This window comes from Schistocerca cancellata, chromosome 9 (assembly GCF_023864275.1).
Source record: "Schistocerca cancellata isolate TAMUIC-IGC-003103 chromosome 9, iqSchCanc2.1, whole genome shotgun sequence".
NCBI classification, from domain to species: Eukaryota; Metazoa; Arthropoda; class Insecta; order Orthoptera; family Acrididae; genus Schistocerca; species Schistocerca cancellata.
The window spans coordinates 207,308,405-207,326,471 of NC_064634.1; the positions used below are offsets into that span (position 1 = coordinate 207,308,405).

The 18,067-nt window shown below is 41.7% G+C and overlaps 1 protein-coding gene across 1 annotated transcript in view; it reads left to right on the top strand.

Moving 5' to 3' along the window:
- The window catches only part of LOC126100616 (uncharacterized protein CG3556-like), a 646,754-nt gene that overhangs the window by 217,009 nt on the left and 411,678 nt on the right, over positions 1-18,067 (top strand). The window lies entirely within an intron of this gene.

An 18,067-nucleotide genomic window follows, 5' to 3' on the forward strand; every position in this document is an offset into this window, starting at 1 on the left:
TGCGAGACTGCAAAGAATGAGAGTGTAAAGAATGAGAGTGTATCAGTTGGGTTATTACAAGATGCAGTGGAGGTAGGGGGCAGGATTAAAGGAACAGAGACAAAGTGTTACGTAGCGATAAGTAAAATGTAGCAGATGAGGCTAGGTGCAACTTGAGGCTAGCTAGGAAAGGAAGAAAATAGAGTAAGGGTTTCTGATGCAGGAAAAGTTGGAGATGGATTAGATCTGACACGAATAGCACTTGTCAGCGTAGATTTCGTGGCCTGCAATTGGAAGAGGAGTTCATGTGAAGGTGTTGCGGAGCTGTAAATGTCAAACAAATAAAAGGAATTAATGAAGCAGTACATGTTGTACGCACTTCAACAGACAATATGGGTGAGGCGGAACAAATACCTAGAGGCAGAGAAGAACATGTGGGGCAGGTATGGAATGTAAGACTCAGTACTCACCATTCAGGGAGATAGAAGAAATAATACACTGGTGTCCAATATTAAAGCAACAAACAACTAATTCCCCGTCGTTTTGTGTCTAATGCACAGTATAGTGATACACATTGTCAACAGACGTCAGTACGATCGTGTTCTGCACGGAGGATGGCACTCCGTTAACGGACAACCATGCCAACGACGAGTTCAGGGCACCTACAAATAGGGAAGTGTTTGCCGGGTAGCCGCACATCCGCAATTGCTGTGTATACAGTCGCAGACGTTGCAGTATGGCACAGATAAGACGCCTACCAGACTATCTGCAGTGGAAGTCCATAGGAAGAATCGAAGCAGGACAGTCGCAAACTCATGTGGTCCAGAGGCTTAATGTGAATAGTTCTGTTGTTTTTCGATTGTGGCGAAATTTTATAGAGACCGAAGCTGTGTCCCGAAGACCAGGCCAGGGCTAACTAAGTGTAACATCAGAAAGGGAGGGCCGTTCTTTGGCCCTAAGGACACGACCGTACCTCATTAGGTACCATCAACTTACATCTGAAAATTTGGAAATTTCTGGTAAGGTCTTATGGGACCAAACTGCTGAGGTCATCGGTCCCTAAGCTTACGCACTACGTAATCTGACTTACGCAGGGGACAACACACACATCCATGCCCGAGGGAGGACTCGAACCTCCGACGGGGGGAGTCGTGCGACCAACTTACATCTGACCACAGCATCCACTGGACGTCTTGTATCGAGGCAAATGGTGTGCAGAAGGCTTCGATATACTGGCCTTTATTGTTGAAGACCTGCTGTAAATTTACCTGTGATATGTCTAGAGTGGAGTCGTCAGTATGCCAGCTGGACGGTCGAACAGTGGGCCAATGCTTCCACAGATGAGTCCCAATTTCGTCTGGAGAGTGATTTTCGACGGAGGAATACGATTTCTGGACCCAAACATCGTGGAAAGAGACCGATGTCGAGGAGGATCCCTAATGGCGTGGGCAGGGTATATGTTGACAATTCGAACATCTCTTCGTGAAATTGTACAAGTGAGTCGGCAAGGCTGTCGGGTATTGTGACGAGATCTTCAGACCTCATGTGCGATTGCCACGAGGTGGTGTGGGCCCAGACTTCGTACTGGTGGATGGTAATGCTCGACCTCATAAGGTACGGGTGGTTGATGTTTTCTTGAAAATGCAGGGAGTGGCCTGCTTGCTCTCCCAATTTGGGTCCCATAGGGCATGTCTGGGACGCACTAGGGAGACTGGTTCCATCACGACATCATACACCAAGCATGCTCTAAAACTTGCGAGCAGTTCTGCTGGAAGAATGGGCGTTATTCCTTCAGCATGAGATCGATGACATCATTCAAACTATTCCCCGACGTTGTCAAGCCTGTATTGCTGCCAGAGGTGGTCACAACCCATACTGAGCACATTAATCAGTTTTCAGTATATGTGTACAAATGCGTTAAGTTGGAGAAAAACGAAAAACACTTTTGGTTTACCATTATGCATGTTGCTTACGTTCTGTATTCATTACATTGTTTCTACTTTATTATCAGATGTTTGTACTGTCTTGTGGCAAAATAAACGCAACCTTGCAAAGTTTTTGCTTTAATTTAGGACACTAGTAAATTTTCAAGAGAACTTTAATCAATGCGATTTCTTCTTCACTGTTCATGAAGTGTTTCAAAAGATTCAGTCACGATAAACCCTGTAAGAGTTGAATCTGATATTCAATCACAGTAAGAGTTGACAATAGAGACAATGCGATTCAGGTGACGCGTGCTTTCTTAACATGAGATAAATGTCATTTATTTTCTTAAGTTTTTCTATTATTGTGCGATCGCAGGCTTCCTCGACCATTGCCATCTTCAATAAAACTTTTCCGAACATACGACCGAATCATAATGTTGTTTGTGAACCTTTTTTCCAACAGAGAATGGATACGATTTCACTCTACAAAACTTCATCGAAAAGTTCTGCAAAACACTTTACGCTGGAACACTAACGAGGTGACAATTTTAAGACAAAGTGCTGTGCATCATTTGCTTCGTTAGGTGCTACTTGTTAATATAAACGATCTGTTCGCAGATTGAAGTACCGTTAGGCGAGAAAAAGACATTAGAGGCACAGAATACTAACTTTATACAGAGTTATGAGCTCTCCTTATGCAGAGCTATAATATTTCGCTTAAAAACCACAGATCCCTTGTTGGTAAAAAAAGTGGATGCCTTCAAGCGATTGTAACACACCAAATATAATTTTGTAACAATAAGGCGTCTGTTATTTTTAAGTGACCCATTAGAGCAATATGGAGTGTGCGCTCTCTATTTTCATAATAGTCACTGGCCCCCCAATGCGACTTCGTCGCTACATAACCAAAAGAGAATGCCTCATAATTTATTTAGTCCTTTGGGGAACCACTGAGCTTACTTCTGATTTGTTTACATCCAGATAAACAGTAACAAATTCTTAGCAAACAACGTGTCTTCTCTTCCAGTAGTAGTATTAATTGTAAATATATTTGTATGATCTTAATGAATACCCCGTTTATTTTCCCCAAACCAATTTCGGTGATAGCACGCCGTTATCAGTGGGTTTCCTTTCCTACAATGAGACATGTTACACAGATTGCTGAATAGTAAAACATGTTATTTTGTTTAAAAGTTGTTTTGAACTGGTTTTTGTTAACGATCCATACAGGACTTTTTCGAAAAGGTTCATTAGTTTTCGCAAGACCATATCTTCATCATGAATGAGCATAGAAAGAGAGTGAATTTTAACTTAATTATATGACTGCAAAGTTATTGTTTTCAACAATATCATTCGACTGTACAATGTTACACCTTTTGCGTCCATGTAGACACAACCTGGGGGTACATCAAACAACTACGTTTATAAAGATTTACTTTTCACAAATATTCAACGTGTCCTCCATTGGGTGCACGAAAAACATCCAGTCGATAGTCAAACTTGTCATCTGCCTTTGCGAGCACGTCTGAAGCTAGTGCATCCGCTGCTGTTGCTATGCGGCGCGGCAGTTCACCCAATGTTATTGGAAGGGGAGGCACGTACGCGAGTGCTTTCAGAAACTCCTGCCAAAGAAAGAAAATAACATACCGTGAGATGCTAATACTGTAATGGGAGTTCCGCACGCCAGTTAAGGCGTAGGAGGTGCAGAGCAGTGCTTTCGACGAAAATCACGGCGCACAGTTGTAACTGAACTGAATAACACATGTTGGAATGGAAATTGTAAGAGGACTTTTTACGTATGTAACCGCCTTGTCGACTCGACGCACAATGGGTGATGAACAAGCCATTTGCACCACGGAGACCCTACCTGCAAACATTTGAAACGGAAACTTAGAAATAATACTAAGTTAAACTCTCAGTTTCGAAGCTTAAGTTAATATCCACCTGAAGTTTGTACGTTCATTCGTGTAGAACATACAGTCTTAAATCGGAAAGCATATCTAATTCAATTCCTCATCGATGTAAATACACTGGACATCTTACATAACTGAGGTGGTGATGTGGATTTGAACCATCAGTTACAGTTTCTACTTGTTGAATTAGATAAACATTGTTAAGATAGAGGTTCTGAAACGTGTCTTCTGATACTTTGGCGAAAAAAAAAATTGGTTCAAATGGCTCTGAGCACTATGGGACTTAACATCTATGGTCATCAGTCCCCTAGAACTTTGAACTACTTAAACCTAACTAACCTAAGGACATCACACAACACCCAGTCATCACGAGGCAGAGAAAATCCCTGGCGCCGCCGGGAATCGAACCCGGGAACCCGTGCGCGGGAAGCGAGAACGCTACCGCACGACCACGAGCTGCGGACTGCGCATTTGCCTGAAGCGGTTTAGGGAAATCACGGAAAACTTATATCAGGATGGCCGCACCCAGGTTTGAACCGCCGTCCTCCCGAATGCGAGTCCAGTGTGCTAACCACTGTGCCACATCGCTCGGTAATCCTACTTAGTACCGATTTAAAACAGAAAAGATTTGAAGTGCCCCAACTTCTTTCTTCAACCTAATGCGCAAAGTCTCCTCTTTGTAAAATACTCCAAGCAAAAACTTGGAACTCAGAATATTCACACCGCGCGGGCTTCTACAATAACATTAATTTTAAATACAGTCTAACCAACTGGTTTAAATAAACTGAGTACTTGCGTGTAGCCCTTCAGATATCAAACATAAATGGCTACATTAGGTATGTTTGTGATAGTACGAGGGAGCGGTGCTGCCTACTTGAGAGGCGCGCGCAACAAGATTTTTTAAAAAGTAGCATTTAGAACAAAACCCAATCAAGAAAGGAAACCCCAATTAGCCTTGCAATTTCATGAACCACAATACATAATAACCTCGACACACAATTATGTAAAAACACATGGTAGCACCACTTATATGAACGGTTAAACAAGATACAAAAATTTAAACTCTCACAATAATCTATTGGAAACACTGAAATGAAAAGAAATAGTCTTGTGAACGCATATTTATGACATCAACTACATTCCTTTCAAAATAAGATCAGTATTAAAAACACTCAAGTAACGGTTAAAATTTAGACTGACACTTCTACAATAACAACTTCTAAACGTAACCACCAGAGGTGTGACGGAGCACTTACGTTTGAATTGGTGCCCATAAAGTGCACAACTGTAAAGACAATCGCCATAAAAACGGTAACCAATTATTACGATGGTTCTTGAAAGAAGCCATAGCATCAGCCACTCAATGGGCCACACAAGATAAAACAGACCCTCACTATAAATTAATAATGAACAGGAAACTTTTCTACGAAAGACAGTCATCTTTTAAGTTCACAAAAGGTAAGTTTATCAAACTTTCGTAAACCAGTGCATCCTGGCACGCAAAAGATCTCTGAGGAGTTAAAACTCCATACACTTGAAAGTCCAATAGACGACGCACATTGGAATATTTTGCCCTAAAAGCTGACCCATAGTCCACTTTTTATATTTGAGTGATTCCCGGAATGCTTATATTCTTGCGATAATCTGATAGACAGGGCATTGCTGAGGCAGTGTGTTACTTCATTATTGTGTGCTGCTACGCGGTACATCTAGTCTGTGGTTACGTCTTGTTTCTTCAGGAAAATGCCGAAATGGTTCCTCTGAAAGGCCACGGCGGATTTCCTTCCGCATCCTTCCCTAAACCGATGGGGACCGATGACCTCGCTGTTTCGTCCCCCCCCCCTCCCCCCAAATCAACCAACCAATCAACCACGTCTCGCTTGCTGCGTAACTGAAGCTTCTCTACTGGTTTCAAATCACTCTGCGTTATCGAGTGTCTTAAAGTGTATTTTTATTTGTAGTGTGGTGAAAAGCAATACGGATTCCGAAGATCCGAGCACGTGTCATTATTTACAATTATTTTCATTCGTATTATGTTCTACTCTGAAAATTAATCATCCTTTTTGTTACAGTTCAGATTGTTTCCCAGCATATTTCGTAATACAGTGTGACAGAAAAAACGTTTCTCTACTGGAAACTTAAAAAAGTAGCCGCTGAATACCACACATTCATTTTGTACGATTGTTTTAAATTGATGAGTTGTCAGGTATAAAAAATGTCGTCTCTTAAATGAATTCTGAAAGCATTTTGTTTTTATCCTACGTTCTCTATGAGATTACGAAGAGAAGTTTTGAAAAAGTCTGTAAAAAGATTGGACTTTACGGAAAATTATACATCATCAGATCCTAGTTTCCCTGGTGAAGAAAAGAAATATTTTAAACAAAAACCGTCGTATACAAAGTCACAATTAAAGAAACGATGGCTTTACAAAATGTTTAAAGTTTATTCTTATAAAATAACAGTAATTGCATGCAAAGTACCAATAAAATTCCATGTTGCAAAACTCTAGTTGCAAGGTTATAAGAGTCGTTCGTAGGGTTAGATTAGATTAGATTTACTTTCATTCCAATTGATCTGTAGTGAGGAGGTCCTCCAGGATGTAGAACATGTTAAGCGAATGCAGTAAAAGACGTTGAGAAACGATTTTGGAGCCAAAGAGTTAACAAAAAAAAAACACTAGTTTCACATATCCTTGTGAATCTTTGTGGAAGCCTCGTTGACAAAAAATAATGAAAAATAATCCAAACAACTGATAAGAAGGCCTGTCCTGTTACAGCATCCTTCAAGAGACTAAAGAGTAGCGCTACCCTGTGATTGAATCCTGTCACGTGACTGCCACATTTGCAGAGATTCAACTTCAAGCCTTATTTAATCACGCATAAGAGGTTAATATTATATTTGGAACAAGTTTTAAATTATCTGCCAAATAATTACATATATGCGTTGGAACTTATCTGTAAATGGGGTTTGATTGTTCACAGTAAATTCTGCATAAGCAAAAATTTCAAAACAACCATGATTCTGATGCGAACATATTTCAGTCTCTTTAGCGCCCCTCTTAGTTATTAATCGCATGAATAAAGACCTAATCATCATCTCCTCTCTATTGCAGACCAATAAGAATTAGATTTATTAATGGAACGGCTGAAGTTACTAATGAAGAAATTGGTTATATCAACAAGCAAACTAAACATTGCACGAAACAAAAATTGTAAGAACAGAGGATGAGTTATCCATAAAACATACATTCATGATGACTGTGGTAGATGCATAGGTCTGCAATGCAGCAACTGAGACAGCATCGACAGTGAGGTGTCACATTTGCAAGGCTCTCACAAAAGACTTCAATGATTTGTCAAAAACACAGAAGCTCTTCAGTTCGGCCTGTCTATGTTCCGTCCTCGAATTAGATGTTTCGAATATTTGTTGCATCACGGAGTGGCAGTTCCGCTCAAAAGAGGAAAACAAACTTATTCAAGAGAGGAAAAAGGTCACAAAGGAAATGTTTATAAATCGACTGGTATTAATTGTAGATGTTCCAAAGCAAGGCTATGGAAATAACAAGACATTTGCTTATAGTGTTGAAACAGCAAGACTGTATGTTGATTTGTACCCATGGCATCCTATGTCTCAAATTATACACAAGATTTTGGTGCATGGTCCAACTATCACTGAACTTACCCTCTTGCCCACAGGCAGCCGAGGCCCGCGATAACCACTTTCCTTTGTACAGACAAACGTACGTCATGAAATTCTCACGAGAAAAATGCAGTCCGGACATAAGAAACAGGCTGCTACTGACATCTGATCCATTAATAACAGGCATAATGTAACCTCCCCAGTAAATTTGTTTCTGTATGAAATTTAGCACAACTTTGCCTTACACTCTATAAAAGTCTACGTATTACCGAAACTATGTCCCCACAAACTGTTATCAAAGTTAAATTGGTATGCTAACCTTTGACTAGATAGAACCTAATATAAAGTGAACCGTAACTGACCTGAATGCAGCTTGTCTTTATGTTAAATGTACAAAGGAAGGAAAACAGTTATCTTGCCCTAATCAAAATTTCCACTTACCTCGAGTCTTGACAACATTGTTGCAGATCACAACAGCAAACAGCCAGCGGCTAAGCTACATTTCTGTTTCTCAATACGTATTCAAACTGCTGCATGTGGTAATGAGTAATGATCAAGAGTGAGGTGGGCAGAGTAATTATTCGTATGAAATGATTCATTTTAAAATGAAGTCTGCATTTAAAAAGATAGAGTAAAACTTCGCCTGGCCTGCCGCGGTGGCCGAGCGGTTCTAGGCGCTTCAGTCAGGAACCGCGCGACTGCTACGGTCGCTGGTTCGAATCCTGCCTCGGGCATGAATATGTGTGATGTCCTTAGGTTAGTTAGGTTTAAGTAGTTCTAAGTTCTAGGGGACTGATGACCTCAGATGTTAAATCCCATAGTGCTCCGAGTTTTTTTTAAAAAAAAGCTTCGCCTGACCATGACACATAACACTTGTCTGAACAACACTATTCTTAGCAAAGTGAACAATAATTTAAAAATGGGATAATGTTATCTGAGAAATTCTATAAAAACCAAATAACCTAATCAGTTAATATGTTAAAGCATGGCTCACAGAAGTAGGGTGGTATTTCTCTCAGCTCTGAGCAACTAACTAGCTGACAGTAATCATTCCTAGCTGCACAGTGCTGCAGTCTTACTTCAAGCTTCTTCTCTTCAAAAAATAAAAAAAATAAAATAAAAAATAAAAAGAATAACATTATTCCAAATTTCTATACTTTTCACTTTCTAATAAATACATCTTATTCATCGTTTCTCTCTTTTACGCTCAATCTTTCTTCATGTAACAGATACAATCGGAAGTCAACACAGCACTACTAAATACGTCCATCACCTACCACGCTTGAACTAACAATATGTGAGACTGCGCAGAGGCAAAGACTGCGCCACAACACCAACGAACATTGTGCGTGAAAAACCCTTGCGAGCGACTCCTCAGTACCATATGCCGGCTGGTAAATCCGACGTCAACACCTCTCCAGCGAAGCGCGAATGTCGCACCGAGGCCGTTGGACGGCTCGCAGACGTGACAGAATCGAACCGTCACACTGTTAACAACTCAAGCCCTTCTTCCTGTTTCATTTCGTTCTATCGAAATCTCAAAAACAACAACAAAATTTTCAATATATGTTATTTAATTGTACTGCAGTGCGGTAAAAGAATGTTGTTGTTGTTGTTGTTGTTGTTGTTGTTGTTGTGGTCTTCAGTCCTGAGACTGGTTTGATGCAGCTCTCCATGCTACTCTATCCTGTGAAAGCTTCTTCATCTCCCAGTACCTATTGCAACCTACATCTTTCTGAATCTGCTTAGTGTATTCATCTCTTGGTCTCCCTCTACGATTTTTACCCTCCACCCTGCTCTCCAGTACTAAATTGGTGATCCCTTGATGCCTCAGAACATGTCCTACCAACCGATTCCTTCTTCTAGTCAAGTTGTGCCACAAACTTCTCCCCAATTCTATTCAATACCTCCTCATTAGTTATGTGATCTACCCATCTAATCTTCAGCACCACATTTCAAAAGCTTCTATTATCTACTTGTCCAAACTATTTATCGTTCATGTTTCACTTCCATACATGACTACACTCCATACAAATACTTTCAGAAACGGCTTCCTGACACTTAAATCAATACTCGATGTTAACAAATTTCTCTCCTTCAAAAACGCTTTCCTTGCCATTGCCAGTCTACATTTTATATCCTCTCTACTTCGACCATCATCAGTTATTTTGCTCCCCAAATAGCAAAACTCCTTTACTAATTTTAGTGTCTCATTTCCTAATCTAATTCCCTCAGCATCACCCTATTTAATTCGACTACATTCCATTATCCTCGTTTTGCTTTTGTTGATGTTCATCTTATATCCTCCTTTCAAGACACTGTCCATTCCGTTCAACTGCTGTTCCAAGTCCTTTGCTGTCTCTGACAGAATTACAATGTCATCGGCGAACCTTAAAGTTTTTATTTCTTCTCCATGGATTTTAATACCTACTCCGAACTTTTCTTTTGTTTCCTTTAGTGCTTGCTCAATATACAGTTTGAATAACATCGGGGAGAGGCTACAACCCTGTCTCACTCCCTTCCCAACCACTTCTGCCCTTTCGTATCCCTCGACTCTTATAACCGCCATCTGGTTTCTGTACAAATTGTAAATAGCCTTCGCTTCCTGTATTTTACCCCTGCCACCTTCAGAATTTGAAAGAGAGTATTCCAGTCAACATTGTCAAAAGCTTTCTCTAAGTCTACAAATGCTAGAAACGTAGGTTTGCCTTTCCTTAATCTATTTTCTAAGATATGTCGTATCGTCAGTATTGCCTCACGTGTTCCAACATTTCTACGGAATCCAAACTGATCTTCCCCGAGGTCAGCTTTTACCAGTTTTTCCATTCGTCTGTAAAGAATTCGCGTTAGTATTTTGCAGCTGTGACTTATTAAAGTGATAGTTCGGTAATTTTCACTTCTGTCAACACCTGCTTTCTTTGGGATTGGAATTACTATATTCTTCTTGAAGTGTGAGGGAATTTCGCCTGTCTCATACATCGTGCTCACCAGATGGTAGAGTTTTGTTAGGCCTGGCTCTCCCAAGGCTGTCAGTAGTTCTAATGGAATGTTGTCTACTCCCAGGGCCTTGTTTCGACTCAGGTCTTTCAGTGCTCTGTCAAACTCTTCATGCAGTATCATATCTCCCGTTTCATCTTCATCTACCTCCTCTTCCATGTCCATAATATTGTCCTCAAGAACATCGCCCTGTATAGACCCTCTATACACTCCTTCCACCTGTCTGCTTTCCCTTCTTTGCTTAGAACTGGGTTTCCGTCTGAGTTCTTGATATTCATGCAAGTGGTTCTCTCTTCTCTAAACGTCTCTTTAATTTTCCTGTAGGCAGTATCTATCTTACCCCTCGTGAGATGAGCCTTTACATCCTTACATTTGTCCTGTAGCCATCCCTGCTTAGCCATTTTGCACTTCCTGTCGATCTCATTTTTGAGACGTTTGTATTCCTTTTCGCCTGCTTCACTTACTGCATTTTTGTATTTTCTCCTTTCATCAATTAAGTTCAGTATCTCTTCTGTTACCCAAGGATTTCTTCTAGCCCTCGTCTTTTTACCTACTTGATCCTCTGCTGCCTTCACTACTTCATTCCTCAAAGCTACCCATTCTTCTTCTACTGTATTTCTTTCTATGCAAAAGCATATTAAATAAAAATTAATCACAATATCTTATGTAGCACTTCACTAGCGAACCCGGCAATGCTTCGCGGTTGCTAAATATGTAAAGGAATTGGATATACATCATAATCTCTTTGTCCTTCACCTTTCTCTGCTTCCCTCTCCTCTTCCTTCCCTACATCCCGCCTAGTCTCTGTCCATCACCTTCCTCCCGCTCCTATACATCTTTTAACCCACACGATCTCAACCCATCTCCTCCTCCGTCATCTCTGTCCATATCCCCCTCGCCTTCTTTATATCCATTTCCTCCCTCCTTCTCTGGCCATCTCCTCCTTCCCCTCCCTCTGACCTTATTTATTGTGTAACGTATGTGCAACAAATATTGCCTATGTTAGTCAGTGAAAATGGACTCGATAAGCTACCTGTGTTATCAGTAATCGAAATCTAACCTGCGTAACACTGTGTCCATGTTGTATGTCAGTTTCACTTTCATTTAAGCCCACAACAGCTATCTGACTGCGTTTTTGAAAAAGAATTTACAAGTGATACAGAATTTGACTTGTGCAACGGAATTTAATGTATTAGAGTTCATGACGTGTTGTGGTGTGTCAGTGTCTCTGTTTTGGCTCTAAGTTTTCCACTCACCTCTTTAGATGACTGCCTTTTTCCATGTGGTTTATAGCAATTCGTAGCAGCATGCAGCAGCAGCGGCTAAAGCTTATTGTAACTAAGAATGAATTTAAGAAAAAGGAGTTTATTTGGGTCCTATTAACTACTAAATAACTTTTGAGAAGGGGTTTCATTAATTAAGTCTATTTAAAACTTCAGAATCATCATGAACAAGTATTAATAATGACAATGACAATGACATATGTGTCAATAATGGCTGAGTGACAGATTTACAAATTATTTCAATTTCAAAGGTATATTAACGTTTAACAACCACAGCATAGTATTTAGATATGGAGAATAATTATCATTATTTGGAGGATAAGGAGGCTTCTTTAACTGACGAGCTAAACATGGGATTATTGCAAACACGGACTGACAATCACGAGCGTAACCCTGCAATTGCTTTTGCGCTATGGTTGCGAATTTTACCTTGCATTCCATCTTCAAGCGTAGTTAATCCATCTAAATCCCTCCTGCCCATATAAAAGAAATCAGGCCATGAGTATGGTAAGGTCTGCCATCACCGATGTGAGGGCAGCGTGCTGCGCTTTCTGTCTCCAATCTCTCGACCGACGTTACTATTTCCAGTCTCGCAGACAGACCTCGTCTGTCCGCAGCTCGTGGTCGTGGGGTAGCGTTCTCGCTTCCCACGACCGGGTCCCCGGGTTCGATTCCCCGCGGGGTCAGGTATTTTCTCTGCCTCGTGATGACTGGGTGTTGTGTGATGTCCTTAGGTTAGTTAGGTTTAAGTTGTTCTAAGTTATGGGGGACTGATGACCATAGACGTTAAGTCCCTTAGTGCTCAGAGCCAGACCTCGTCTCACAACAATGCTTAGAATCGCGCTCCTATGTTTCGCCCTCAGATTGTTACTATCGATATATGAGTGCTTCCAAAATGCAAATAACAGAGTTAAGTTAGGTATATTGTTTTCAGTATAATGGATACTTCTGACACACGCCTTACAATTGTTATTGTAAACGGAATCTTGGTTGAGAATCGATGTCAAAATGAATGGGTAAGTCGGTTTTGACTGGCAGTAGGCGAGGACCGCTTCCTCAGGTTTTGCATTGAAGGAGCTTGTAGGTATCCATCGACCACTTTAGGAAGCACTGGCTGCATAAGTTAATGTTCCAGCCTCGTGAGCTGTAGTTTCTAACTTCAGAGGCCCTCCATTGTGAGGCTAGTGCACAGGAGCGAAAAAAGGCGATTGCTAAGTTAGACTGTGGTGTCACAAGCACAAAGTGACAGCTGATGTTTTTTTTAATAGTAGGGGAGAGTTTTTCTGTATGATAGACGTCTGATCGTGACGCACTTTTTTGATGGAGTTCTCTTTGCTGGAGGGAAATCTCGCTATTGGGCCACAGTGCTTTATAAGAGGGTTGACTGAAAATTAATGCACCCACCTTCATAACTCTTCAACAGTTGGCAGCATTAGTATGCGGCAGGTACTGGCTTGTTCCGTAGCCTCTTCTCCACAGCTCCAGTTGGCGGGAAGCCTTAGCATTGAACGGTTGTGTTGTTACAGTGTAATGTACGAAACATCGCGCAGACGGTCGGTCAATGCGATTTAAGCAACGTGCAGTCATTGAATTCTTGACAGCCGAAGGTGTCACCCCAAAGGAGATTCATCAGAGAATGAAAGCAGTTTATGGTTATTGTGTTGATGTGAGTACTGTGTGTCGTTGGGCGAGTAAGTTTAAAGATGTTGAGGAGGGACCATCTGACCTGCGTAGCAGTCAAAGAGCTGGACGTCCTGTGACAGCAACCACCGAGTTTCACAAGCAAAATGTTGGCAGATTGATTCAGGACGATCGGCATTTCACAAGAACGTGTGGGTCACATTATTGCTTTGTCTAGCTATCGGAAGATCTGTGCACGATGGGTACCGCAGGTGCTAACTACTGAAATGAAAGCGCACAGACTTGAATCCCACAAGCGTGCGGCATCCTCCATACAGTCCAGATTAAGCACCGTCTGACTTCCATCTGTTCCCGATAACCGGCCCCTTCAGTCCGGAACCGCGCTGCTGATACGGTCGCAGCTCGAGTCCTACCTCGGACATGGATGTGTGTGATGTCCTTATGTTAGTTAGGTTTAAGTAGTTCTAAGTCTAGGGGACTGATGACCTCAGATGTTTTCCCATAGTGCTTAGAGACATTTGAACCACTTTGTTCCCGATAATGAAACACGATCTGCGGGGACACCATTAGGCTTCTGATGAAGACGCCGAGAGAACTGTGAGGCTGTAGTTGCAAATTCTTCTGTGACGGCTACAGAAAACTTGTTCATCGTTGACAGAAATGTATCCAATTGGCTAGTGATTATGTGGAAAACCGAATATTGGTAATTAAAATTCACATTCTAAGAATTATTTCTGCATCTGAGTTTTTAAAATATTCCCATGAAAACCGTATTAACGAAGGTGGATGCGTTACTTTTCATTCAACCATCGTATTTTCGCTACTAGCGACAAGCACTGTTCGGCGGAAAAAAGAGAGCAGGGCGTAAGAGAGAGACGAAAATCTAGTACTAAGTGTTGAGACGTAGAGGAGGCGGCATTGAGTAAGGGTAGAGTTGCGGTGGAGGCGGCATCGACTTTGGCTGACACGTGGTGCTGACCACAGCTACTTACGAGTTGGTGGGCGTCCAGGGAACGCTGTTGCAGTTTTGAGACACTCTCTCGTCTTGGTGCACGGAATTTAAATTACGGTGAGTATTCATAGCAGTAACGGTGAACTAGATCATACTTATTTCGCAATGGTGGAATTACATAGGATCAGGCGTTTTAGGTTCAACATACTTATGCTGTCAGGAAATAGCGAGTTTTGAAAATGAGTTTCAGACCGTCATTTCTGAGTTAACAGGGCGTAATATCTCATGCAGCCGAGTAATACAGCTATCCATGTGATAGTTAAACGTTACATTGTCTCCTTTTTATTAGTTGTTCTAGGGATGTTGTTTTAATGAGTAGTTAGAGTGTTTGAAAGAAAGACTGTTTCTCCAGACACCTTCCTGTCACATTAAATTGTCCATATCGCCCACCTTAGGATCTTGGTCCTTCAAAAACGCGTTATGCATTACAATTTTTTTCCTTTTTCTTTTTTAGTCACCAGTCTTCTGACTGGTTTGATGCGGCCCCTGCTGTGCCAACCTCTTCATCTCAGAGTAGCACTTGCAGCCAGCGTTCTCAGTTATTTGCTGGATGTGTTCCAATCTGTGTCTTCCTCTACACTTTTTACCCTCTACACCTCCCCCTCTAGTAAATAGTGGAGGTCATTTCCTGGTGTCTTAACAGATGTCCTATCATCCTGTCCCTTCTCCTTGTCTGTGTTTTCCAAATATTCCGTTCCTCTCCCATCTGTGTAGAACCTCCTCATTCCTTACATTATCAGTCCACCCAGTTTTCAACATTCGTCTGTAGTATCACACCTCAAATGCTTCTATTCTCTTCTGTTCCGGTTTTCCCACAGTCCATGTTTCACTACCATACAATGCTGTGCTCCAAACGTACGTTCTCAGAAGTTTCTTCCTCAAATTAAGGCCTATGTATGAAACTAGTAGACTGCTCTTGGCCAGGAATACCCGTTTTGCCAGTACTACTCTGCTTTTGATGTTCTCCTTGCTCTGTTCGTCATTGGTTATTCTTAACATCTACTTTCTGACGATCAGTCTTGTTTTTCGCTGTTCTCATTTCTGCTACTTCGGATTACTTTCATCTTTAGATTTTAGAATTTCTGATGGAATTTATCTATACCTTATTTGATCTTAAGATTTCCAAAGCTCTTATCAATTCATATTCTCATAGTGGATGCTTAATCTCTTCTAAATCTAATCCTGTTTCTTCTTCTGTCGCATCGGACAAATCTCCGCCTCACAGAGGCCTTTAGTGTACTCTTTCCACCTATCCGCTCTCTCCTCTGCACTTACCAGAGGAATTCCCGTTGACTCTTAATGTTACCGCCTTTGCCTTTAAATTCACCGAAGTTTGTTTTCACTTTCCTGTATGATGAGTCAGGCCTTCCGACAATTTTTTTTTCGAATTATTCACTTTTTCATGCAGCCATTTCGTCTTAACTTGCCTGCAATTTCTATTTCTTTTATTCCTCAGCGACTTGTATTTCTATATTCCTGAATTTCTCTGACAGTTTTTGTACTTCCTTCTTTCATCAATCAACTGAAGTATTTCTTCTGTTACCCATGGTTTCTTCCCAGGTACCTTCTTTGTACCAATGTTTGTCTTCCCAGCTTCTGTAGTGCCCTTTTTAGAGATGCAGCCATCCTCTTCAACTGTGCTGCTACTGAACTATTCCTTGTCGCAGTATCTATAGACTTAGAGAACTTCAAGCTTATCTCTCCATTCCTTACCACTTCCGTATCCCAATTCTTTGCTTATTGATTTTTCCTGACTGATATCTTAACTGTCTGCCTGCTCATCATAACTTTAAATTGTGGTCTGAGTCTATACCTTCTCCCGTGTACGTCTTACAATTGCGTTTGTGATTTCAGAATGTCTGTCTACCCATGTTGTAATCTAACTGAAATATTCCGGTATGTCCCGGCCTTTTCCAAGTATACCTCCTTCTATTGCGATTCTTGAACAGTGTATTCGCAATTTCTAGTTGAAATTTATTACAGGACGCGATTAGTCTTTTCTCTCCTCTCATTCCTAGTACCAAGTCCATATTGTGTCGTAACCCTTCCTTCTGCTACTTCCCCTACATTGTTCCATTTTCTGCTGCTATTGATGTTTATCTTTACTCGTCTGACCAGAAATAGTTGCCTTATTTCCATCTCACTCCACTGACGCCTGCTGAATCTACGAGTATATTGAGCCTGGGTATTTCCCTTTTCATATTTTCTAGCTTCCCTACCATGCTCCGACTCGTAGAACGTTATCACTTCGTTGGTTATTCAGTCTTCTTCTCATGGTCATCTCCCCTTAGCTGTCCCATCCGGAAATCCGAATGGGAGCTATCCCGGAATCTTTTGCCAATGGAGAGATCATCATAACACTTTCCAATTACTGGCCTCACGACCTGTAGATACACATTACGTGGGTTGCAATACCTTCTGCTTCCTTAAGCAGTTGATTATTGTTGATTCTTCCGCACTTAGGCGCAGTTTCCCACCGCAAGTGCAAGAGGTTGTCCTGAACTTTTGTCCGCTCCTCCGGGCTCTTTGACAAGGCCGTTGACAGAATGAGGGTGACTACCTATGCCGAAAGTCTTCGGCTGCCAATTTTAAGCTGTGGTGGGGTTTGGGGACCGAGAACGTTTTGAGGACTAATTAAAGATGCTACCCCTACACCACGAGCGCTGAGCCATTAGAAGTTGTGCACATTAAACTCGTCGGAAAGGTTTTAAAGGAATGGCCTGCCCACAATTTGTGTTTCGTGTTGCAGAAATTTTTCGACGTAGAGGAGATTTCGCAACTACTTTAGGAAATATTGCCTTAGTTAGTGCAGATATACACTGAAGAGCCAAACTGGTAAACCTGCCTCACACCGTGTAGGGGCCCCGCGAGCACGCAGAAGTGACGCAATACGACAGAGCATGGATTCGACTAATGTCTGAAGTAGTGCTGGAGGGAACTGACATCATGAATCCTGCAGGACTGTCCATAAATCCGTAAGAGTGCGAGCGGGTGAAAATCTCTTCTGAACAGCACGTTTCAAGGAATCCCACATGTGCTTAAAATGTTCATATCTGGGGAGTTTGGCGGCTATCGGAAGTGTTTAAAATCTGGAGAGTGTTCCTGGAGCCATTCTGTTGCAATTCTGGACGTGTGGAGTGTCGCATTGTCCTGCTGGAATAGCCCAAGTCCATAGGAATGCACAATGGACATGAATAGATCAGACAGAAAGCTTACGTACGTGTCACCTGTCAGAGTCCTATCTAGACGTCTCAGGGTCCCATATCAATCCAACGGCACACGTCCCACACTATTACAGAGGTCCCACCAGCTTGAACAGTCTCCTGTTGACATGCAGGATCCATGGATTCATGAGGTTGTCTCCATACCCGTACATGTCCATCCTCTCGACACAATTTGAAACGAGACTCGTCCCACCGTGTAACATGTTTCCAGTCATCAACAGTCCAAAGTCGGTGTTGACAGGTCCAGGTGAGGCGTAAAGCTTTGTGTCATGCAGTCGGTATACGAATGGGCCTTCGGCTCCGAAAGCTCGTATCGTTGATGTTTCGTTGAATGGTACGCACGCTGACAGTTGTTGATGGCCCAGCATTGAAATCTGCAGCTAGTTGTTGAAGGGTTGCACTTTTGTCATGTTGACCGATTCTCTTCAGTCGTCGTTGGTTGCAGGATCTTTTC